The following is a 25841-nucleotide window of genomic DNA, read 5'->3' on the forward strand; positions in this document are numbered from 1 at the left end:
TTATGTACTTATGTAGTCGATCAGTACTGAGATACAGTACTAGATCACCGTCTTGTGTGAAAAATTGCCATGCACCCAGGGCACACATCCACATTGCAACACATGCAGCTGCACTTTGTTTTTCGTGTGCACGCAGGGTCTTGGGATCTTTGGGCATTTTTTATGTTGTTCAGCTGGGGCAAGAGGTTTCCAGGACCAGGCCTGACCTCCAGGGGTACCTTGGATGCAGGTTTGCGCTTTACAGGAATAGGAGGTGGGGAAGTGTCACTTGGTCTCCCCCTTTTGCGGAGAGTGCCTGCATTTATCAATGAATGCGCCACAGATGCCTTGAAAGGCAGAAGACCACCCTAGTCCAATCCAGAGAATCTGAGGAGATGCCAGGCATTCACAACGGTTACATTGAGGAAGTGGAAGAACATTCTGATGTACCAGTGTTTGGTCTTGCATCTGTGAGGATACATTGCCACCATTTGGTCCATCAGGTCAAACACTCCCATATAATCGTTGTTGACCTTCACTGCAAATGCCCTGTCCATGGTGATGATCTTCTTATCTTTCTTGGACCATCTCTGTGCAACATCCGTCAGGTGCTTGCCAAGACAGGAAGAGACCAAGTTTGACAGTGAGATCTTCACCATTGGTGACAACAGAGATAGCTCCTCTTCCTCCTTCTTTGAGTTCTGTTGCACTCCTGAGTTTTGTTTGTGCCCCCTGAAGCCTGTTGACCCGGCATGTGCCAGTGACATAGATGCCCTGTTCCTTCAAGACAGTAATTAGTGGAATGCCACGAAAGTAGTTATCAAAAAACACCTTGTGGTTCTTGAATTGGATGTCATCACAGAGGCGCAAGATGACATCTGCAGCCATTCCCAATTCGTTGACTGCACCTGTGCTGGCTGCACCCCTGTACACTTCAAAGTGGTACATGTATCCTGAAGCCCCTGATCTTGCCCAAATGTTCACACCCCAGGGTTTTGGTTTTTTGGGGATGTATTGCTTGATAGACAATTTGCCTTTGAAGAGCATGATCATCTCATCTATGGCTTGAAACTCCTCAGGATCCACAGCAGAGAGCAAATTTGCTGGAAGTACCTGTTACTCATCATGAATAATGCACAAAACATACATATTGATATATACAATACAGCTTACAATCTAATAGCATAAAATGTTGATTTATACAAGGGAAAACTACTTCAGATAAAACATTGTCAAGAGTGATATACTGTTCAGTAATTGCATGTAATTGCATGCAGTCCACTTTGGTGGACATCTGAAAAATTGCAATTTCCTCCCAATTTAAAATCAATACATTGAAATTTTCACAACTATGGTGATTATTAGGTGTTACTTGATGTAGAAATATTTTTTTTACCTGCAGGAGTCTCCTACTCTAGAAGGATTGAGCAGAAATCCCACAGGTGCTAGGCATGTTTTAATTTCTGGCAGCCATCTTCAATGTTGACACAATTATTCTGCAGTTACAATGGTTGACCACACAAAGCAGTGTTGGGTGGATTCTCAGGCGTCCACTCTAGAGGCTTATAAGCAACAATGCCATCAAAACCTATTTTCATAATTGAAAATGACCTTTTAATAGCTGTCCACTGCAGTGACCGTCATGCGTGAAAGGGTTAAAGGTGCAATAAGTAATATTTGATCTTCTTGTTGGTTTTTGCTGCTCGTGGTTAAAGTCTAGTCGACTATGAAAGTAATCAAAGTTGTCAATTATTATTGAGTGACATAGATAAACATTTATTCTCATAACTTGATGAATTTTTCTCTTCTGTTCGATATACTTGTTTACTTTTCTACGTTTACCACTTTTTCCTCGTAAGTTTAAAACTTTTTTTCGGTATGATGTACTCCGCATAAGTTTATATTCTTGTGTTTCACCGGCAAAGTCACAAAAATCGTTGTGTTTACGACCCCTGGACTACATATGTTAGCGACTAAAATAGCAAATAAGTTGTGTTTACGTTTGCTTTTATCAATAATGAATGACAAAATGAGCAGATAATGATGCTAGCATGCTAGCACAACATGGAAGTAGGTGGTTCTTAGCACCACTTGGTGTACTCATAAGTTTATATTCTTGAGTTTGACCGGCAAAGTCACAAAAATCGTTAACAATTAATCAATAATTCATGCGTTGGTTCACAATGACAAAATCAGTAGCTAATAATGCTAGCATGCTAACACAACATGGAAGTAGTTGGTTCTTATGCATCACTTGGTGTACTCATAAGTTTATATTCTTGTGTTTCACTGGCAAAGTCACAAAAATCGTTTATAATCAATAATTCATGCGTTGGTTCACAATAACAAAATGAGTAGCTAATGATGCTAGCATGCTAACACAACATGGAAGCAGGTGGTTCTTACGCACCACTTGGTGTGTTGGTGACCCCTGGACTAAATATTTTGGAAACTAAAATAGCAAATAAGTTGTGTTTACGTTTGTTTTTATCAATAATGAATGACAAACTGAGCAGCTAATGATGCTAGCTTGCTAACACAACATGGAAGCAGGTGGTTCTTACGCACCACTTGGTGTGTTGGCGACCCCTGGACTAAATATTTTGGAAACTAAAATAGCAAATAAGTTGTGTTTACGTTTGCTTTTATCAATAATGAATGACAAACTGAGCAGCTAATGATGCTAGCATGCTAACACAACATGGAAGTCTTCTGACAAGCGTGTTTAGCATTAGCATGAAGCTATTGTTATCTGTGGGTGAAACGATCGCCTAGCGTAGCTTGAAAGTATGCTATAAGTGGGCGGTAGATTTGGGAAATATGGCCTGACAACCGCCATAAACATCATTACGCTCGGGAAGGTGATGGCGGTTGATCTCCACGGCCCAATGCCCACCTCCTCCTTGCGGAAGGGAGGCGAGGGAGGGGGTTGGTTGGGGGGGTTGATCCGCTAGACTGGCATGGCCATGTGGGGGGGGTGTGCGCGAGGCAATCGACAGAACAAATGAGGGCACCCGTCGCCTGTCGCCTCACACGTTCCCGGTGCTCTAAATAAGACAAAAGCCAGCGAGGCAGGTGAGCAGAAAGCTCTTAGGAGGCGGCGAACATCTGGAGAGCGTTGCGCCTCCACTGCACTGTGACCCCGGACGCCATAAATCAGCACGGGAAGTGATTACCGTGATGGGGGAAGTGATCAAGCAAAGGAAATATGGCCGCTTTTTGCATAGAAGCCACTGAGGTGAGGTGGCTTTTATGGCTCCTGCTCCACCAGCGCCGTACCTTCAATGTCCTGGACAATTTGTTTCCGCCGCCACGATATGGGCTTTGCATGTTTAGCATTTGCTAACGCGCTGGTCTGAATAGTTAACATATACTTACTTAACTTTGTACTAGAAATGTAACCATAATATCTGCTACTAGGTATATTTTTCAACAACCAGTCACTAATGTTACTGTCTATTAATAGTAGCTAGCTAAATAGTTAGCAATAACACTATGAAAGAATTACGAGATTAAAGTCATGGTTTCTAGAGAAAGTCAAATTATTATGAAAGTAAATTGTTTTATTGGCCTGTATGATGACAAAAAAATTATTGTGATGAAAAAGTTTTACAAAAATAAATCCCTAATATTACAAACATAAAAATAAAAACGTACAAATGTTATAATGGTAGATTGTGGCATTCCGTTGTTAATATTCTGGGTTTTAATGCTAAAATTAATATACATACGTTATGTTTTCTTACAATATTTTCATGTCATTCCTTTTCTGATAGCAATACTAGTTGGTTTTCATAATAATAAAACTTTTTCCAGTAAGATATACTCGTTACGACTTTTTTTTCTTGTAGGGTTAAAACTGTTTTATGTAAAATAGGCTAGTTTTGTCGTAACTTTACGACTTTTTTCTCATAAGATTTCAACATTTTTGTGTATGATATATATTACTAGTATATTACTAGTATATTGTACTTTATTGTACAGTTTATTGTACTATTATTATACTCACCTTTAAGTCGTTTTCTTCTTAAGGCTACGAGTCTTTTCTTACGATACACTACTTAATTCTCATACCTTTCCGATTTTTTTCTTTGTCAGGTTCTGACATTTTTCCGTGGGATATACTTTTTAATATATTTGTTTTGTATACTTGTTTTTCCTCCTAAGGTCACAACTATTTTCTGTACAATAAACTATTTTTTTTCAAAGCTTTACAACTTTTTTTTCGTATTCTCGTGTTAAACGATACCAACGCTCGGTTTCGGAAAGTTTTCTCGAACTAACTATCTCCCTGTGACTTCACAGTGAGCTTTGTGACAAGTTCCCGGCTCCTTCCAGACAGTGACTTCCTTATATGGGCATGCCCGGGTACAAGCTGTTATCTGTACAAACTGACACCGGAGTGGGCATGCCCGGAGGCGGTCCGTGGGTGGAAAAAAAATTAAAACATAGGACCCCCGCCCCCCCAGATAAAATTTCTTTTAGAAAATAAAAAAGTACACTTTAGCACTTCATAAATGATGGCATGTGGCAAGTTGGATGTTAAAATGAATCAAATCCAACTTTTGTTACTCGTTTTAGAGGAAGCTGACATTACCATTCAACACCGCAAATTCAAAAAATTTCGGTAAAAAATATTTTTTTTTCCACACCTTGTTGGCGGTCTTTGAACGCACCATAGTTTCTGTGACAGGCAAAAGTGAAACCTGTAATCTGTACAAACCGACACCAGAGTGGGCATGCCCGGGGGCGGTTTGTGGGTCGAAAAAAAATTAAAAAAGACAGTTTTGGAAATGCAAGGAAATAAAGCTGGAATAGGTGCAGATTCTGGAAGATCTAGAAAGCGTTCTGTGCGGGTTATTGTGTGCAGCTGCTCTATAGGAGTCCATAACTCAATACAAAGGTCAGAAAATGAGCATAATAAGTCCATAATAAGGCTGAAATTTTTTTTCTGTTGGATGTACTAGTTTATTTTGATTGTTAGCTTATGATTTGTCTCATAATTTTATGTTTTTTTTTTCCTTTTAAAGTTGGAACTTTTCTCCATTGGATTTATTTGTTTATTCTCACACCTTTATGATTTCATTCCACGTAACGTTGAGACTTTTTTTTCACTCAGGTCAGTGAATGACACACTTTGTCGCTTGTGTCCGTGTCGTGATGATCTAAGTATGATAACTGGATCAATACGTCCATTCATCCAGCGGACCACCAAGATGGGGGTGGGACAACACAGAAGGAAAATAGTCACAATAAGTGTAGCATGCCGTCATAAATTAAAATGATGTGGATTTTATGAAGTGTAAATTAGCACCCCTTCATGGATTGTAATTTTAATGTCAAAATGTATAAATGTATATAAAAGAAATGTGTTGATGCCCGCTTCTACAAAGTCAATTACCGAACTGTACTTTTCGAAATGCGTCATCTAGATAATAATGCATAAAAATATTGTCCGTATTGTGCGTCTGCTAGCGTAGCTAAGCCGGGGAGATGTTCCTCGTACTGCGGCGTAATTGTTGAGTAGAAAGACACGCGGCTAATAACAATGTCCTCTGAGTGCTGACAAAGACAAAGTGGCTGCGTTGAGAGCACGGCGGCACAAGTGACGTCTGAAGGTAGACTTTCTGGCCCGCCGTTTGAATTCCGTGTCCAAGAACGAGGCAGGCCGTCATTTAAAAAAAAAAAAAAAGCTTAATTTCTGTGTCAGGTGAACTTGCAGGTAATCGATCATCTTGTCACAGCGGTTTAACTTTTTTTTTTTTTAAGCGCCTCTTCAAAGTGAATCTCAGTTAAAGGGAAAGAAAGGAGAAAATGTCTTTGGCTATTTAAGGCATATTCTGCCATGTTGGGTCTTTTTCCTAGCAAAGTTCATTTGACAACATTTAGAGAAAGACAAATAAAGTAGACCATCTCTGACGTCCCGGATGAAATTCTTTAAATGTGATTTAACTTGGGGCTTATTCTGCATGAATGTTTTATTAACAATTATTTTTTTTTAAATACAGAACACATCATACAAGCTCAACTGGTTGCCAGTTGTTGTGGTGTTCATAATAACAAAACAATTCCGGATCCGAACCAAATTTAGCAGCTGTTAATTCCAGACCCGACTAAAATTAATTCATTCATTCATTCATTTTCTACCGCTTTTTCCTCACGAGGGTCGCGGGGGTGCTGGAGCCTATCCCAGCTGTCTTCGGGCGTAAGGCGGGGTACACCCTGGACTGGTGGCCAGCCAATCACAGGGCACATATAGACAAACAACCATTCACACTCACATTCATACCTATGGACAATTTGGAGTGGCTAATTAACCTAGCATGTTTTTGGAATGTGGGAGGAAACCGGAGTACCCGGAGAAAACCCACGCATGCACGGGGAGAACATGCAAACTCCACACAGAGATGCCCGAGGGTGGAATTGAACCCTGGTCTCCTAGCTGTGAGGTCTGTGCGCTAACCCCTAGACCACCGTGCCGCCCCCGACTAAAATTAAATAGCCTTATTTATTAACAGCCTTCTAAATATATATATATTTTTTTACAATATAGACATGAAATAACACCACTATAGTCACCTTTACTGTATTGCTCAATATAGTGTACATAATAAGAGATATTAGACATTACGTTACCAGGGAGTGACCAGGATTTTTTGGTAAACCCCAGAAAAAGTTATTATGCTAACTGAAATTTTTAGCAATTTTTCAGTCTTTGCTAATGCTTTTCCCAAAAAATACTCTTAAAAAAAAAAAAAAAAAAAGCTTGTTTTCTATTATTGGATGCTGAGGTTCCCCATTGAGAGTGACCAGGATAGATAGGATCAGGAAGGAGTACATCAGAGAGACATTACATGTTAGAGGCCTTGGAGATAAAGTCCTTTAGGCCGGACTGAGATGGTTGGGACATGTCCAGAGGAGATATAGTCAATATATTGGTAGAAGGTAGAAGGTAGAACGAGGAGCTTTATGGATGTAGGAGGACAGGGTTGGATGGAGGAGATTGGGAAAAGCCCAAAGAGAAAGAAGAAGAAGAAGACATATTTGTCATATGTAAGATTATATAATTTTGAACAATCAACTTTTTTTTTTTTACCGATTTTACCCAATGTTATTTTTTTAGCATTGATTTTTAAATTAAAGTATATACAGTGGAACCTTGGTTAGTATCGTGAATCTGTTCCAGAAGGTCCGACTCTAACCAAAACATATGCAAATCAAAAATATTTTCCCATAAGAAATAATGTAAATCCAAAATATCTGTAACAGAAATCAAAAAATCGTAAGACAAAATATGTTTTTGTACTTCTATAATTATAGTTTGATAATACCGTGGAAACTAAAAAACAATTTTTCATTATTGGTCGACATCGAAATCTAATTAAAAAAAAGACCTTGACCAAAAAGAGGTAACTACCCTTATAGTTAAGTTTGTTGATGATTTGTGACTGGTACTGTAGTACTGTCAGTAGTACTGTTGTAGGACCTTTACTCCAATACACAGTGTTGGGTAGCGGCGTTTCTGCTGCGGTGCGGTCGGTGTGGTTACCACGGTGATGACAGACGGCTGATACTAACCGACTGATTGATGGTAGCATCCATACTTTAAAGTGTTTAAAAGTCTTGAAGAGTTAAAAGTTCCAGCGTCCCTCGGCGAGACTTTAGTGGACAAGCCGCTTGGAGAGGAGAGGTCCAATTAAAAAGTGTCCCGGGTCTCCTTTCACATCATAACTTCCTAATGGGTTGTTTGGATGATTCATGCCAATCAAACATCTGCTCAGCATTGCGCTTTATCAGCAGGCGCACCTGCTGCTGACCTCCACGTGACCTCCGGCTGGAGTAACTTTGACAAAGACTGTTTACTTCGTTGGCGGGCCCGCACTGATCGCCCCCCAACTCATCCCCCAACCACTTTACGTCTTTCTTCTTAATGTGCCCAGCCCCAAAAAAAAATGTTTCGCTAGGGATCAGGGGGGTGAAATTTTTTCTCCTCCAAATGGATTGCAATTTCCCACCATTTAGCACCTGAAGGTAATTAGCTTGAAGAGATTGCGGAGTGAGAAACACGTTCATGGGACATTAACTCTCGTACATTCTCCAGTTGCAGCGAATTAATAGGAAAGATTAAAGTTTAAAGAGAGCAAATGCCATTACCGCACTGCACACACACACACACACATAAACACACACACATGAACACACACACACATAAACACGCTATATCTCTCTCTCTGGCACCATCTTTGCCTCCCCCCCCACCTCCCCCCTTTTATGATAAGTCTGGATCTTTGCATGGCATCCAGGCTGGCGTTCCAACAGCAGGTAATAAGGGGGCACAAATTAGAGGCTTTGGGCGGCCATGAAAAAACCTCAGCGGAGATTCATCTTTTTCATCTTCCCATCTCATCCAGGAGCAATATGAAGGTCGCAAGTTCTACGCTCATGACGTTAGGTACACCTGTACAATACAATACAATACAATACAAGATCAATTCTGCCTTGTAATTCTTAGCTGCTCATAATTCTTACTTGGTCCATGACTAAGTCGGGACTAGTACCTAAAAGTACCACTCACACTGTACACAAAGTACTTGAAGGATATCAAATACAAAACAAAAAAAAACTAAATACAAGAATTCGATGAAACAGCAAAAAAAAAAAAACAATAAAAAATAGTCCTTAGTCCCTTCATGGTCATGGACATGTCCCAACCATCTCAGTCCGGCCTAAAGGACCTGATCCTATCCATCCTGGTCACTCCCTGGTAACAATGTCTAATATGTCTTATTTTCTCTTATTATGTACACTATATTGAGCCATGTAATAAAAGTCCCGACCATCTCAGTCCGGCCGAAAGGACTTTATCTCCAAGGCCTCTAACATGTAATGTCCATATGATGAACTCCTTCCTGATCCTATCCATCCTGGTCACTCCCTGGTAACAATGTCTAATATGTCTTATTTTCTCTTATTCTGTACACTATATTGAGCAATATAGTAAAAGTCCCAATCATCTCAGTCTGGCCTAAAAGACTTTATCTCCAAGGCCTCTAACATGGAATGTCCCTCTGATGTACTCCATCCTGATCCTATCCATCCTGGTCACTCCCAATGAGAACCTCAGCATCCAATAATAGAAAACAAGCTTATTTTTATTTTTTTTGTTATTTTGTAATTTTTGGGAAATGCATTAGCAAAGACTGAAAAATTGCTAAAAAAAAATTTTCAGTTAGCATACACGCCTAATAACTTTTTCTGGGCTTGACGTCAAACATTTATGCCAAAATTTTTGCTTCAAAGTGCGCACATTTTCTCGCTACCTCATCTCTGCTACCTCCAGTTCTGCTTCCTGTCTCTAGATAGTGTCATATACAGAGTCAGGCAAAATGATCAAAATGACACATTTGTAGGTTAAATAAAAGGCAAATAAAGTAAAAAACATTATTTTCGAAAAATACATATAATGCCATTCTGGTTCATTATGTTTTAAAAATGAAATCAGTTCTGGCGGTGCGACGTCATCCGAGATTTTTCATTTCAATGCAGATCCAGTAGCTCTAAAGTTGGTAACCCATAACAAGATGGTTTTTCGAAATGGTACAAGATCATAGCTACCAAGATTGAAGTACAAACAGAACGCTTGTTGTGTTGCAGTTACAGATTTGTTTGTTTTGATAAACGTTTCCACAATGAAAGCACCATGCTCACCGGTCCAACAAATAAACAAAAACAATGGCATTATAAATATCATTTATAAACAAAGCAAAATTACATTATATGTACTTTTCGAAAATAAAAACACTTTTTTGTTTCTTTACTTTATTTGCCTTTTATTTAACCGGCAGCAACTGAAAAACAAACGAAAAACAATGGCATTATAAATATAATATATAAACAAAGCAAAATTGCATTATATGTACTTTTACTTTATTTGCCTTTTATTTAACCGGCAGCAAATGATAAACAAACGAAAAACAATGGCATTATAAATATAATATATAAACAAAGCAAAATTGCATTATATGTACTTTTACTTTATTTGCCTTTTATTTAACCAGCAGCAAATTATAAACAAACAAAAAACAATGGCATTATAAATATAATATTTAAACAAAGCAAAATGGCATTATATGTACTTTTCGAAAATAAAAACACTTTTTGGTTTCTTTACTTTATTTGCCTTTTATTTAACCGGCAACAAATGAAAAACAAACGAAAAACAATGGCATTATAAATATAATATGTAAACAAAGTAAAATTGCATTATATGTACTTTTACTTTATTTGACTTTTATTTAACCTACAAATGTGTCAGATCGTTTTGCCTGATCATATATTCTTGTAATGCCAATGGGCTAATAAATACTGATAAATACTTTCTTGAGGTCCACAATGTGGACCACTTAATACTTTTTCCATGGTCCTGAGTTCGCTAGCTAGCTAGCACTTTACTACCAGCAAATATGTTAGAAATATGGCAGAAATGTTATTCAATAAATACTTAGCATCAAGTAGTGGACTTAGCTTTAAGGACTTTGCCGGAACCCTAACATGCATAATGCGGCACTAAGTCCTCCAAACGGACGATATTACAAGTCCAAGACTGGAGGCCTGCAGGCTTTCTTGGACCAGAGTTGCTATGGCAGCAAAAACGTCAGAAACCGCAGCGTTGATTAGCAGCGGCCGTCCCAGCGTGCACCGCAGTGACAAATGACTGACTGGGAACAATATCTAAGGCGATCAGGATGAAGCGGTGAGCATTTCAAGCCTCAGCAAGATTGTAATTCTCATTAGACTCGGGAGTCGGGAACGCCGAAGTTCCACTTGGCATTTGGGGCCCATCCAGTGTTTCTTCCATGGGCCAAATAAAAGCAATAAGGCAAAAATGATTGGAGTGATAACAAAAGGCACGGCGTCTAAATCACTATATGTCAGCGAGCTGCCATTACCCCCCCTCCTTACCCCCCACCCCCCCCTTCGTCGCTCTCATTCTTCATTCTCTCTGCATGAGAGAGGACGCCAAACACAGGCGAGGCACCCCGGCATTAAAAGGTAGCGAGCGAGGACGCAAATAGGCCTTCAGCTTTAGCGTTATTAATGACTCTTCGAAAAATAAAAAATAAAAAAAATAAAAAAAACGCCGACTTTTCCAATCTCTGGGAGAAGCGCATGAGGGAGTCGACAGATGAAGCTGACCTTCACCACGTTCTCTGGTCTTTAGTTAAGAAATTCACTCGCCATTATGGCGTCATTAAGCAAACAAGGATAAAATTACTTCTTGCTTAATGGCCTATAGGACCCCCCCTGCCCCCCCCCAGACCAAATTTCTTTTAGATCTCATAAAAAGTACACTTTAGCACTTCATAAATGATGGCATGTGGCAAGTTGGGTTAAAAGTTAAAATGAATCAAATCCAACTTTTGTTACTCATTTTAGAGGAAGCTGACATTATGATTCAACGCCGCAAATTCAAAAAATTTCTGTCAAAAATATATATTTTTTTCACACCTTGTTGTCGGTATTTGAACGCACCATAGATTCTGGAAGATCTAGAAAGCGTTCTGTGCAGGTTATTGTGTGTAGCTGCTCTATACATACACTTCCGACAACAGTTGCTAATACTACTTACTAATGCTAACAGTTGCTAATACGAATACTTACTAATGCTAACAGTTGCTAATACTAATACTTACTCATGCTAACAGTTGCTAATACTAAGACTTACTCATGCTAACAGTTGCTAATACTAATACTTACTCATGCTAACAGTTGCTAATACTAATGCTTACTCATGCTAACAGTAGCTAATACTAATGCTTACTCATGCTAACAGTTGCTAATACTAATGCTTACTAATGCTAACAGTTGCTAATACTAATACTTACTAATGCTAACAGTTGCTAATACTAATACTTACTAATGCTAACAGGTGCTAATACTAATGCTTACTCATGCTAACAGTTGCTAATACTAATGCTTACTAATGCTAACAGTTGCTAATACTAACGCTTACTAATGCTATCAGTTGCTAATACTAACGCTTACTAATGCTAACAGTTGCTAATACTAACGCTTACTAATGCCAACAGTTGCTAATACTAACACTTACTAATGCTAACAGTTGCTAATACTAATACTTACTAATGCTAACAGTTACTAATACTAATACTTACTAATGCTAACAGTGGCTAATACTAATACTTGCTAATGCTAACAGTTACTAATACTAATACTTACTAATGCTAACAGTTGCTAATACTAATGCTTACTAATGCTAACAGTTGCTAATTCTAATACTTACTAATGCTAATACTTGCTAATGCTAACAGTTACTAATACTTACTAATGCTAACAGTGGCTAATACTAATACTAATGCTAACAGTTGCTAATACTAATACTAATGTTAACAGTTACTAATACTAATACTTACTAATGCTAACAGTTGCTAATGCTAATACTTACTAACGCTAACAGTTCAACACTTCAATGAAAATGTTAAAACTATTTAAGACGCCGTTAGCATGAATGAGCGTATTGAAGTTAGCTCCATCCTCCAGTTGGGTTAAGTCCAAAAAGAAGCGCTGTCAGTTGCTGGAGCTTTTCGGCCAGAGTGGGTAAGATGCATCATGGGAGGGGTGTAAAAAGGCCAGCTGGGATGGGTGGGCCACATTGTGATCACTCACCTTCATCCCTGATTTGTAGTCATTATCCCGACCAACGTTTGAAGATCAAAAACAAGGACAGGGAGAGTGATTGGGGACAGCACCGACACAGAATGTTTGGGGGGGGGTGTGAGTCAGTGAAAGGGGGAGGAGGGGGGGGGGGGGGGGGGGGGGCAGTCGGTGAGTGTAGATGGTGGCGATGGCGAGTGGGTGGGGTCGTGAGGAGGGTGGATAAGGGTGATAGCACCCTAAAATCAACCAAGCTGCAAAAGCAATGAATATTAAATCCCGCTAGGCTAAATAGCTGCGGCATTACTGCATTATCGTTCAAGATGTTGTCAGCGGGCGCGAGTCGGAACACGTCACGTCCGAGCAATCTCTACTTCTGGCAATAATCCCGTCGTAAATGATTTTTTTTTTAAATAAATAAAATTGGACAAATGCAAATAGGAGCGTCTTTTTATTGCGATAAGGCGAGGCCGCCTAAATGGGGACAATTAGAGGAATATTCTGGAATATATTCCCTTAGTCTAAATGTTGGAGGCCTCCCATCAGGCTTTTGTATAAATTAGCCCAAACTCTCACTGTGCACAAATCTAACCTCCAACTGTTTCTTTTTTTTTTTAGATTTAATTATCTTTTGTTGTTCTTTTTATCTACCTTCAAGGATTGTCCTCAGTGGGGGGTTAAAGGAATGGGAAGTGGAAAGACACGTGGGGGGGGGGGGCATGTCTGATTAGGGGCTACTTTGTCCTCTGTTTGATCCACAGTGACACAGCAGGAAGTTCAATCCCAAACAGAATTTGGCGCTAAATGAACAGCGAGCGTGGAAATAAATAAAGGACGCGGGAAAAACAAAGTTGGCCGCGTTCCAAATGAAGTGAAAGTGTTTTAAACACCCCGCTGAGAAAGCGGCTCTTTAGTTCAGCTTAGTTGAGGTCGTTTTGGCTTCCTTGTTTGATGATTTCTAATAAAATCCCAATTCCAAACTAGTTAGCTTGCAAATGTATGCAGACTCGGGGCAGCACTTTTGTCGGGTGGAGATGCGAGGAAGCAAAAACTGTGATAACGCATGGGCGTCGTCATGGTGACAGTGCATACGGGCCAGCCTGATGTTATTCTTCCAACTTCTATGCATAAGCATGTGAAAAAATAAGAATGATGTTATAAATAACACAAAATACCATTCTTTAGCTTCTTTATTTGATGAATTCTAAATAAAATGATTAATTATTTGGTCTGAACAAATTAATTTGTGTTTATCATGCAACATAACAGTTGGAGGAGTTGGACTTGGGACAATACGGAAAACAATTTTAATAAGTAGCATAATAGCGGTGCACCAGCCAGGACGTTAGCACGTTAGCTGGAGTAAATACAGTTTTAAAGTTACAAACAGAATCTGGTGGCCAGCCAATCACAGGGCACATATAGACAAACAACCATTCACACTCACATTCATACCTATGGACAATTTGGAGTGGCCAATTAGCCTAGCATGTTTTTGGAATGTGGGAGGAAACCGGAGTATCTGAAGAAAACGGGGAGAATGTGCAAAAATGAGCGAGGATGGAATCGAAATCGGGACTCCTAGCTGTGAAGCCTGCGCACTAACCACTTAACCAACGTGCAGCCACTTTTTAAATGAACAATTTAAGACTTGGAAAACGGACTTTCTCCCATGGAAGATAATAATAATAATAATAATCAAGCAGGGCGGCACGGCGGATGAGTGGTTAGCGCGCAGACCTCACAGCTAGGAGACCAGGGTTCAATTCCACCCTCTGCCGTCTCTGTGTGGAGTTTGCATGTTCTCCCCGTGCATGCGTGGGTTTTCTCCGGGTACTCCGGTTTCCTCCCACATTCCAAAAACATGCTAGGTTAATTAGCCACTCCAAATTGTCCATAGGTATGAATGTGAGTGTGAATGGTTGTTTGTCTATATGTGCCCTGTGATTGGCTGGCCACCAGTCCAGGGTGTACCCCGCCTCTCGCCCAAAGACAGCTGGGATAGGCTCCAGCACCCCCGCGACCTTCGTGAGGAAAAGCGGTAGAAAATGAATGAATGAATGAATAATCAAGCAGTGCAGCCGTCTTATTGACAAGGAAAGATTCCACAGAATTCTGGCATTCCGTGTTTTTATTACGGTCTTGTATGATGTTGGCGTGTTCTGCGTATAGTTTGATTGACTTGGGATTTGACTTACACTTGACCTCGTCCAAGAACGGAACTCAAACATAACCTGAAGTCCACTTTTACTCCTCAAGACTTGTAGCCATGTTTTTATGCTCTGCGGCAGATTTGAACGTCGAGGAAATAAGGGGTTAAAAGTGAGGGTTAAACGCCAAAGAAGAGCGTGGCGTGATGGTGATGCCTGCTGCCAAAGTCGTCACCGTTTGGGCGATGATGATAACAGGTAATTGCGTTTCCGGGAGAGCGGGAGCAGATGAAACATGTTGTGGACAGATACTGCCGGCACGCCGCTCCCTTCTCTTGGAAAATTTCATTTTTCCACAAGGAAGCCATGAATGCTAAGGCTTTATCCAAATCCTGTTTTTTCTCTCCCCCCCCCCCCCCCCCCCCCCCCCCCCCCCCCCCCCAGTACTTTATCAGTGTGTGGCCCACCAAGTGGGGAGATGGAGGTAATTCATTCAGCTGAGACTCACCACCCTAATCCAATTTCCAGCCTCCCCCAGCAAGAGATAATTACAAGTATTAAAGCTGTTAGGACAGAGGGGGGGCTCCAGTGTCTCTGTAACTGTGCTGCTGCAGGCCCAGCACTGAACCCAAAGGGGGGGGGGGGGGGGGGGGGGTGGAGAAGCCAAGCTAAGGTATTGTTCAAAACTAAGAAAGTGTGTTAACTAATGAGGCAAAGGGGCTCTCTAGGTATGAAAGGACACCCGTAGCCTCATGTCATAACACTCCCCAGGACTTTTTTTATTCACCCCCCCCCCCTCCCTTACTGAAGCCAGCAAGGACAATAGCTCACTTCATAGCAACATTATTCTGCTCAGTATAGCTAGCACGGCTTTTAAACAAGAGTTCAGAACTTTCAAAGAGAGATTCTCCCATATATTAATTGATCTTTTGCCAATTGTGTGGAATTAATTGTTGATTAATCGTGTCTCGAAGCGATTAGTGCTTTGAGAGTCAATCTCTGCGCAACATTATACTGCTTCATGGCATGGAAACAGGAGTTCAGAACTTTCAAAGACAGATCCTCCCATATATCGATTGATTTTTTTGACAATTGTGTGGAATTAATTGTTGATTAATCGTGTCTCGAAGCGATTAGTGCTTTGAGAGTCAATCTCTGCGCAACATTATACTGCTTCATGGCATGGAAACGGGAGTTCAGAACTTTCAAAGACAGATCCTCCCATATATCGATTGATTTTTTTGACAATTGTGTGGAATTAATTGTTGATTAATCGTTTCTCAAAACGATTAATGCCCAACTTGGCTGAGCTTTGAGATTCAACATTATATATACCGCTGTATGACATTGAAACAGGAGTTCAGAACTTTCAAAGACAGACACTCCCATATATCGATTGATCCTTTGACAATTGTGTGGAATTAATTGTTGATTAATCGTGTCTCCAAGCGATTAGTGCCCAACTTTGGCTGAGCTTGGAGATTCAACCTTATACCGTTGTATGACATTGAAACAGGAGTTCAGAACTTTCAAGGACAGATTCTCCCATATATTTTTTGCCAATTGTGTGGAATTAATTGTTGATTAATCGTGTCTTAAAGCGATTTCGGCAAAATGGAGTGCACTACTTGACTGCAACCGGCAGAGGCGTCGTTGATTCAGTCTCTGAGCAACATTATACCGCTGCATGACATTGAAACAGGAGTTCAGAACTTTCTCCCATATATGTATTAATTGTTTGTGGAGTGTGTGGAATTAATTGTTGATTAATCTCATCTGGAAGCAATGGAGGCAAACCGGAGCGTGCTAAAGTTATTCTGCACAGTACATGGCATGGCTGTCCAATAGGAGTTGAGAACTTTCACAGAACGATTTTTCTGTGTATTAATTGATCCTTTGATAGTTGATTAATCGCATCTGAGGCCTTAAATAGCTGCCTAAGGAAGTACAACATAACAGCATGTCAGGTTGAGATAGGAAACAGATTAGAATTTGGATTATTTTTAGAAAAAATGAAAGGCATTTTTCCGTCATGTAAACACATCACTGGGGTGATCCAGGAACACCATCCAGGGTTTCTATTATTCTGCTCCAAATGCTCCCGACTTTGTCTCAGGAGGAGCCCAAGTCGCTCTAATTAACGGAAGCCGACACGGCGCTAGCGTCCCGTTCAGTAAGCTGCGATAATAGGACGTTCCGTGAAGCAGAACCAGGAAGCCGAGAATTACTGAAGGAAGCCACCAACTGACCCCAGCGGCGCCCCAAACGTTTAGTCAGTAGACAAACGCGTCCCGTATCGCCACGTGTGATGTCAACTTTTTCCACACGTTGCGGAATGAAGTGTGTTTAACTCGGCCCTCGATAATCTATGGCGCTCAGTCAGGCGAGGACGCTGACAAATGTTTCCAACGCCGTCGCCTCGCTCACTTTTTAAATGGATGCAAAGAGTTTGGAGATGTTCTCTAAAAGGGGAGAAGAGGAGGAGGAGAAATAAAAGAGCGCTGGGAAGGGAATCGATGCTGGTGAAAGATGGCCCCCTTTGCATGCATGTGTGTTTTACCGCTAGTGGGAGATTCATCACGGCCTCGCCCGACTTAATGAGGAAGTTTAGGGAGAGTAATAACCTCCATTCGCTTCCATTCCATCTTGGGAAGAAATAGTTAGGGGGAGAGAAATCATTTTTAGACCTCTATTTGGCAAAATGGACAAACAAAAAAAACACAATCATGAATACAAACTTTGTTTTATAAATAGTAAAATAAATAGTAAATAAATAGTCAAATATCAACTAATCAAACTTAATAAAAATGATCAAATATTTAGGTTTTAGTCCACCGGGCTGGTGCCAGTTGGCGCCGATGCAATTTGCTGTGTCACCAATAAGGTGCCTAGTGGCGTGCAATGGCTCAAACTGGCTCGTGGTGGCCCGTAACGGCGGCAAAAAGGTAGTTTGTCCTCAAAAAAAAATTCAAAATGTTTAAAATTTTCAAAGTGTCCACCAAGTGGAACCAAATGTCGCAAACAATCCGTTTATTGGAATCTACTGGAATGTCATGGCTCGAGCCAAGATGCGCCAATGATGCTACAGCGGAAATCACATAATCTTTGCCGCGAATTGGCACCAACTGGCACCAACTGGCACCGGCCCAGTGGACTCCTAGCATAAACAAATTATAATGACATACCAATAAAATCTGCTAACATTAAAAAATAGCTCCAATAACCGCTAATTAAGGAAAACACTCCAATTAGGCGAGATTACCTCGGGATTACTTGTAAATAAACTTTATTTTTTTAAGTCTAAGCTACACCTTCCCTGTTATATGGAGTATTATTTGGCTTCTTTATTTAATTTATTTGTTTGTTTTTTTTTGCTATGCAATTTGGAGCTGCCGGATCGGAGCAGGAGGGGATAGAAAATAAGAAAAAAGAAAACAGAAGAGGGAGTAGCTGGGACCAAAACAACACAAAAACAACAACAATTTCAATGATGACAACAAAAAAAATAAATAGGACTACATTAGCAAATGTCTATGATCGCTATAAAAAACCATAATGGAGAAGACAAATTATTAAACAGCCTCAATAGTCAAACAAATTAGTGGTAATAGTAGTCATGAAAATATTAACAATGGTAGTAAACAGAATGACAATAACACACAATTGTAGTAATAATGTTTTTCCATTCAGCTTGGCCGCCATTTTTGTTGTTGTTGTTGTTGTTGTTGTTGTTGTTGTTGTTGTTGTTGTTGTTGTTGTTGTTGTTGTTGTTGTTGATGAGTATGTTTGGGTCGGGACTTCTGTATAAAAGTTCACAAAGGATCAAATGTAGCGCTTATTTTATGTTAAAAAAAAAACCGTTTCATTGTTTAAAGACCAGCCAGCCGGGAAAGACCAAAGACCAAAGACCCAAGTCTGGACCAGGCCAGTTTCAAGTCACCATGCTCATGATCTCTCTCTCTCTTTCCCTCCAAAGGATCTACTTCTTGTCCCAACGGGCCGGGCGCTGCTTCCTTGCATGTCGGGCGAGTGGACGACGGCGGCGATGTGCTTCCCCCCCCCCCACAGAAGGTAATCTGCTTCTATCTACTTCCTCTCCGATTCCACCGTGGGCTTTAGAAGCAGAGGCAGGTCCACTACGTCTTTTTAGAAAGTGGATTTACTATCCAGCCAGGAAACGGAGGCCCGTGATGATGTGCAGTCAATATATGGGTGGCGCTCCCTCCCATAAAGGCCCCGGCCTTCTTTTTTGCCGTCTGATTTATGGAGGCGGCCTGGTGAAGACTCTGTCTGTGCTATAACGTCCTTTCCTTGACCGGATCTGGTCTACTTTAGTCCTTTAGCGTTCGCTCCAAGGAAACATAATAGTATCAAAAATGCTTCTTTATTGAATCCTCTATTCCATATGTTTATCGTTATTTAATACAAGTCATTCAAAATATATTTATATCCAAAATGTGTTTAAAAATATTAAAATATATATACATTTAAAATATGTAATTAAACAATTTTTAAAAATTATAAAAATTAAATTAAAAATGTTTAAACAGAGGAATTGTTGTCATTTGAATATACATAATTTTTTCATTAAAGTGTATACCTAAAATCCAATAATTCCAAATGTATTTTAATATACACACACATTTAAAATATATAAAAACATATTTAAATTAAATAATTTTAATTAATTAATTAAAATTAAAACATATTATAAAAACATATTTTATTTTAAATAAAGGTAAAAAAAAATAATCTGTGTAAACAATATTTGATACAAAAAGTAATTAGTAAAATTAAGTCATTTTATATGGTAATTTAGAGGTGAATTATTTTTTCTTACACTAAATTATTATATTTTTTTCTTTTACATTATTACATTATTATTTTCTTACACTAAATTATTATATGTTTTTCTTACATTATTACATTATTATTTTCTTACACTAAATTATTATGTGTTTTTCTTACATTATTACATTATTATTTTCTTACACTAAATTATTATATGTTTTTCTTACATTATTACATGATTATTTTCTTACACTAAATTATTATATGTTTTTCTTACATTATTACATTATTATTTTCTTACACTAAATTATTATATGTTGTTCTTACATTATTACATTATTATTTTCTTACACTAAATTATTATATGTTTTTCTTACATTATTACATTATTATTTTCTTACACTAAATTATTATATGTTTTTCTTACATTATTACATGATTATTTTCTTACACTAAATTATTATATGTTTTTCTTACATTATTACATTATTATTTTCTTACACTAAATTATTATATGTTGTTCTTACATTATTACATTATTATTTTCTTACACTAAATTATTATATGTTTTTCTTACATTATTACATTATTATTTTCTTACCCTAAATTATTATACTAAATTTTTTGTGACCAAATGCAATTTTTTCTTTGTGAATCTTCAGTTCAGAATCAACGCGATGCTTTATGACAATAAGTCGTGTTTCAGTAGGACAATAAATGAACAAAAACATAAAAACTTAATATCTTTCTGCAACGTCTGCAGCATGAAACTGACCTACAACCGAGTATTTAGTACAGTATGCACGCCTAAGGTTGTTTTTTTTTGGAGGAAGGACCTGGCTGGACCGTCATTAAAACGTGCTGACAGCCAAGGGAGGCCATGCAGAGTCAAGCCCTCCATCACCCGCCGCTACCTTTTGAAAATGTTAATCATAATCTGATAACAGAACCGAGTGAGCTCAGACCTCACGTCTCATCCTGTGCTTGCTCACTCTTTTATTAACTCCGAGCCTCCGAGCCACACACGTGCACACTTTTAATTAACACTTAAAAAACATTCTTTTTTAGGAAATTTAAAAAAATTAATAAAAATGAAAATAAACTATATTACTATACTAATATACTATATTGCAACTTATGTTAACTTGCGTTGCTCCTCATGAGTCTACACTCTTCTGCACACTGTGTGTGTATGCTACCTGCCCCGCCTCCACCCACCGACACAAAGAGACTGTATGACTGAGAGGAGGACTCACTCTGTTCATGCCGTTGTTCTATGAAACAAATGCACTAAGGTGCTGAAATGTGAAATGTTGTGACAACCAAATAATATATATATATATATGCACAAATAATATTTTTAATGTTTCTAAAACCTGCCTTGCTAGGTTAATTAATCCAAATTGTCCATAGGTATGAATGTGAGTGTGAATGGTTGTTTGTCTATATGTGCCCTGTGATTGGCTGGCCACCAGTCCAGGGTGGACCCCGCCTCTCGCCCGTAGAAAGCTGGGATAGGCTCCAGCACGCATGTGACCCTCGTGAGAATAAGCGGTATAGAAAATGAATGGATTTCTAAGTGGAATAGCTGTGTCCAATTATGTGCCTTTTTATCTGTTTGTATATCTTTAGAATGGAGAGAAAAAACATAAGGATTGTGGATGATGGGCAAAATATATATTTTTTTAAAAATGACTGTATGGATGTTGTGCTAGTCTGTAGTTGGATCATACTGATTCATTTCCTGTGCTGTAAATGAAATGTCTATGAAGTCTTATGGATAGCCGCTTAATGCTCTAATGTATCAGTCTTTTGCTGCCCTCTAGCGGTTGAAGAGATGATTGCAGTTACCAGTTCCTGCAATGTGAACGTATAAAAAGCTTAACATGCAGAATTTGCTGCAATTATTTTGCTGTTTATTGTAGAAATAGTTGGTGTCTTTGTTAGCATGGTGACCTAATAGTCAGGAGATCAGGGATTGACTAGCGACCAGTCTGGGATAGACTCCAGCATACTTGCAACAATCTTGAGAATAAGCAGCATAGAAGATGGATGGATGGACGCAAAAGGGAAAAAAAATTATCTACATTTGAAGTCCAAATATTAAAAAAAAAAAATTGTGTGTAGCTTTGCACACAATATGTGACACACACACACACACACACACACCATGTCAAAGACACATAGTGTCACACAAACACTTGTCTACATTTTGTACTTGCTGGTGGAAAATAATTGCCTTATCTGCAACTGTCAAAATGATAAATGCCCCCAAAGAGTGGCCGCAATTGAGTGATGGGGGCGAAAGGGGGGGTGGAGCATAATCCCCCGGTCTGAAACACTTTATATTGTGTACTTGAACACACCCAAACCTCTCACTCCGGCGTGGGTTTGTGTAAAAGATGCATTCATCAGAAGTCAAGTGTGCTTTACGAGTGAGTGAAAGGTGAAAGGTCGACAACAACGTTCAAATAAACATTCCGGGGTCAGCGGGAATACGCTGAAAAAAAATAAATCATCAGTAAAATTATAAAATCTTACTTCAATTTGATCAAATTCTGAGGACTAATAACAGACATGTCAAATAAGAAGTCATTTTTTAAAGGTTTGTGTACATTATAGCTGAGAAATACTATATTTACTTTAAATAGGAAACAAACAACTCACAAATTGAGTCAAAAAAATCATTAAAATGAGGACAAAAATGTATTAAAATTCAATAAAAATTTCCATTGTAAGTATTTTATTCTAACCAGTGAACTAAATGTATAAATATTGTTCAATGAAGTACATCTTTAAACAAAATAAACTGTATTTTTGTCATTTTTCTTGTCGTTTTAAATAAAAATGCATTGCCTAAAATATTCCAAACAGGAATAGATTCCTACTTCTCTGATCCACGACCAATCATGCATCATATCAGCTCTTTTCCCTCCAAATGACGAGTACTCGGGATGTAAAATACATGAAATATCCGATAAGGATACACCTGCAACAGGTTCTAATGACCGTCACACTTTTGTGCATGCGGGCGTCATCAGCACAAGCTAAATGCATCTAAATTATGAATTCACATCCTCATAAATATTGGAATAATCCATGAATGACTAATCATGTGTGCTCATTAATAACTAACACACTTGAATTGCTGCATGTTAAATGTTAGCATGTTAAATGTTAGCATGTTAAATGAGTTAAATAGTTTTGGCATCTTTTTGTATTCACGCATGTTATTCATCCTTTATGTTTATATTTTTTTTACATCATATCAATCATTTTTACTTATTGTGCAGTCCGGAAACAGACTTATATACGTATGTAGCATTGTGAATAAGAATGTTTACATGCTGCACTTCAGTGTAGAGCCACCAGAGGGCGGTAGTAGAGGGAGTAGTCTTGAAATACATTTGAAATACATTTTAAAATAGAATTACAGACACTGGAAAATTATAATAAAAATAAGCATAGTTAGAAATATAGACACAGACGTAATTGTGAAAAAAAATAATTATAATAAGTAATAATTATAGTATTAATAATATAATTACAAATTATTATCTAATTATTATATTTAATAATTATAATTATATAAGTAAGAAATTAAGAAATTAGCTACAATTTTAATTATTGTTAGATAATAAAATATTATAGAGCATTATTTATTATTTCAAAAATTGCATTATTTATTAGTTATTGAGAATGCCATTATCAATATTTTAAATCATGTATTATTTAACTGTGCTTTAAATATAACAATTATTAGAGTTGCTGAAATCTATTATAATTATAAAATCTAATAAATTACAATAAGTTATAATTATAATATTAATATCATGATAATTAGTGTAAAATATCATAATAAGTAATAATTATAATATTAATAATATAATGAAGAAATTAGCAAAAAATTAAATTATTGTTAGAAAATTAAATATTATAATATTGTATTGTTATGATATATAATTATTTTAAAAGTTGCATTATTTATTAGTTATTTTAAATCATGTATTATTTAACTGTGTTTTAAATTAAATAATTATTAGATTTGCTAAAATCAATTATAATTATAAAATCTAATAAATTACAATAAGTGATAATTATAATATTAATATCATGATAATTAGTTTAAAAATAAAAGTATATTATTGGCATGAAACGTGAAATTATTGTTCATAATATTGCACATGCTAATTAATCCTAGCTCAAGGCCAACGCACGCTACACGTCAAAGGCGGGCATATTGTTGCCACGTGTGTTGTTGGCACGGCAACCGCGTTCTTATTGAACTTTGCCGGCATTCCTACTGACTAATTGCCAGTGAAGGAGCGTCGGCATGCTTCCTTGTGTGATTGCTTCCTGAAACGTCGGCAAGCACGGAAGGAAGGGAGGAATGAGGCCCCTCTGCAGGGATGTGTCGCGCCCCCAGCAGCACTAATCCTCGCTTAATGGCCACGAGGAGCAACGGAGCCCAACCAGCTCACGTATGATCATGTTGCCGTACGATGGGAATACTACGGGAAGTGTATTTTGACTTGGGAATGTGGCGTTTGGTTGTTTATGACATCTAATTCGATGCATTGAAGGTTAGCAGAAACGTCTTTGCTTCAGCGTTGGGCCTCCGTGTAAAAGCGACGCCCTGCAGAGGGGCCTCTTTTCCCGAGGTGCTTGAAAGGAGAAGGTTGGGGGGGACTCTTTGGGGGGTCTTTTGTGCAAGAAGAGAAGATAACAACACAAAGGATGCTGCGGCTGAGGGTTGAACATTGAACATGAATGTGGCTGCCGTTTAAAGTCAGGAAATGATGAATATATTCAAAATAAAGCATCTCAATTGGAATCAAAAGGTAGCCAATAAAGGCCAGGCGGTCACATGGGAATATGAGGCGTAAAGGAAAAGGAAAATAAGACAGCAAAGGAAAAGGTGAAAAGGAAGTGGAATATCGAGAAAGAGAGGATACGGATGGAAAGTTCATGAAAAAGGAAGGACATGACAGGAAATGACAGGAAAGTCGAGGAAATGAGGAAACAAGAAAAAAGGATGAAGAAAAGGAAAAGAAGGCAAAAGCTGAAAGGAAAACGCAAACTATAACTTATAAATATAACTTAAATATAATTTTAAAAATATTTTTTTAGATTTTTTTAACATTAAATAAACATTAACATTAACAACAATAAATAACATTTTTATTTTTATGTATATGGAGTACCAGTCAAAAGTTTAAAGACACTTATTCATTGTATTACATGAGGAAGTGTCTCCAAACTTTTGACTGGTACTCCATTAATAAAATAAAATATAACACAACTTTTTTAAAAAAAAATTACAAATTCATACATTTTAGCATTTTTAATGTACAAAATGTATGAAAAATGTTGTTTTTTTAATGTATATAAAGTACCAGTCAAATGTTTAGAGACACTTCTTCATTGTATTACATGAGGAAATGTCTCCAAACTTTTGAATGGTACTCTATGTACCTAAAAAAGAACATTCAAAATGCATTAAAAATGCTAAAATGTATGAAAAGTGTTCTTTTTTTTAAGTTGTATTATATTTTATTTTTTAATAGATATATATAATAATGCTAAAAATGCTCAAATGTATGAAAAGTGTTCTTTTATATGTTGTATTATGTTTGTTTTTTAATAGATATATATAATACAACTCGAAAAAGAATAAAAAATGCTAAAATGTATTAAAAGTGTTCTTTTTTAATGCATTTTAGCATTTTTTAAATGTACAAAATGTATGAAAAATGTTCTTTCATACATTTTTCATACATTTTATCATTTTTTCAAATGTACAAAATGTAATAAAACTGTTTGTTTTTTATATATATAGAATACCAGTCAAAAGTTTGGAGACATGTATTACAATGAAGTAGCGTCTCCAAACTTTTGGCTGGTATTCTATATACATAAAAAATACAATTTTTCATCCATTTTGTACATTAAAAGTGCTAAAATCGAGCCTGACTGCTCACCTGAAATGAAAAGAGTCCAAGTAGTGTTGTAGTCGTGGTGGGAAGAAGGTGACAGCGTTGTTGTTTTTCAGCGCTAAGTGACACCCAGACGCTCCATTTGGATGGAAGCCATGCGGGGACAAACGGGAAGCGTCCATTCAATGGCTCCAAGAGTTTTTTTGGGTTTTTTTTTTTTACTCGAGTCCCCCACAAAAGGAGCTATTGATGCACCAACCGAGCGAAAACTGAGAAGCTTTGTGCTCCTCAACCGGCTGAGGAAGCCAAAAAA

The 25841-nt window shown here is 37.9% G+C and overlaps 1 protein-coding gene across 3 annotated transcripts in view; it reads left to right on the forward strand.

The window, feature by feature from the left end:
• fbxl15 (F-box and leucine-rich repeat protein 15) overlaps positions 1-19096 on the forward strand; it is a 159590-nt gene extending 140494 nt beyond the window's left edge. Inside the window, exon 10 of one of the 3 annotated variants that reach the window (XM_058061052.1) lies at positions 18778-19094. The gene's annotated coding sequence lies outside the window, so the exon portion shown is untranslated. Of the gene's footprint in view, positions 1-18777 lie in introns of all 3 variants that reach the window. The other 2 variants (XM_058061049.1, XM_058061051.1) reach the window with 2 other exon arrangements.
• The last annotated feature ends 6745 nt before the right edge of the window (positions 19097-25841 follow it).

This window comes from Doryrhamphus excisus, chromosome 22 (assembly GCF_030265055.1).
Source record: "Doryrhamphus excisus isolate RoL2022-K1 chromosome 22, RoL_Dexc_1.0, whole genome shotgun sequence".
In the NCBI taxonomy this organism is placed as follows: Eukaryota; Metazoa; Chordata; class Actinopteri; order Syngnathiformes; family Syngnathidae; genus Doryrhamphus; species Doryrhamphus excisus.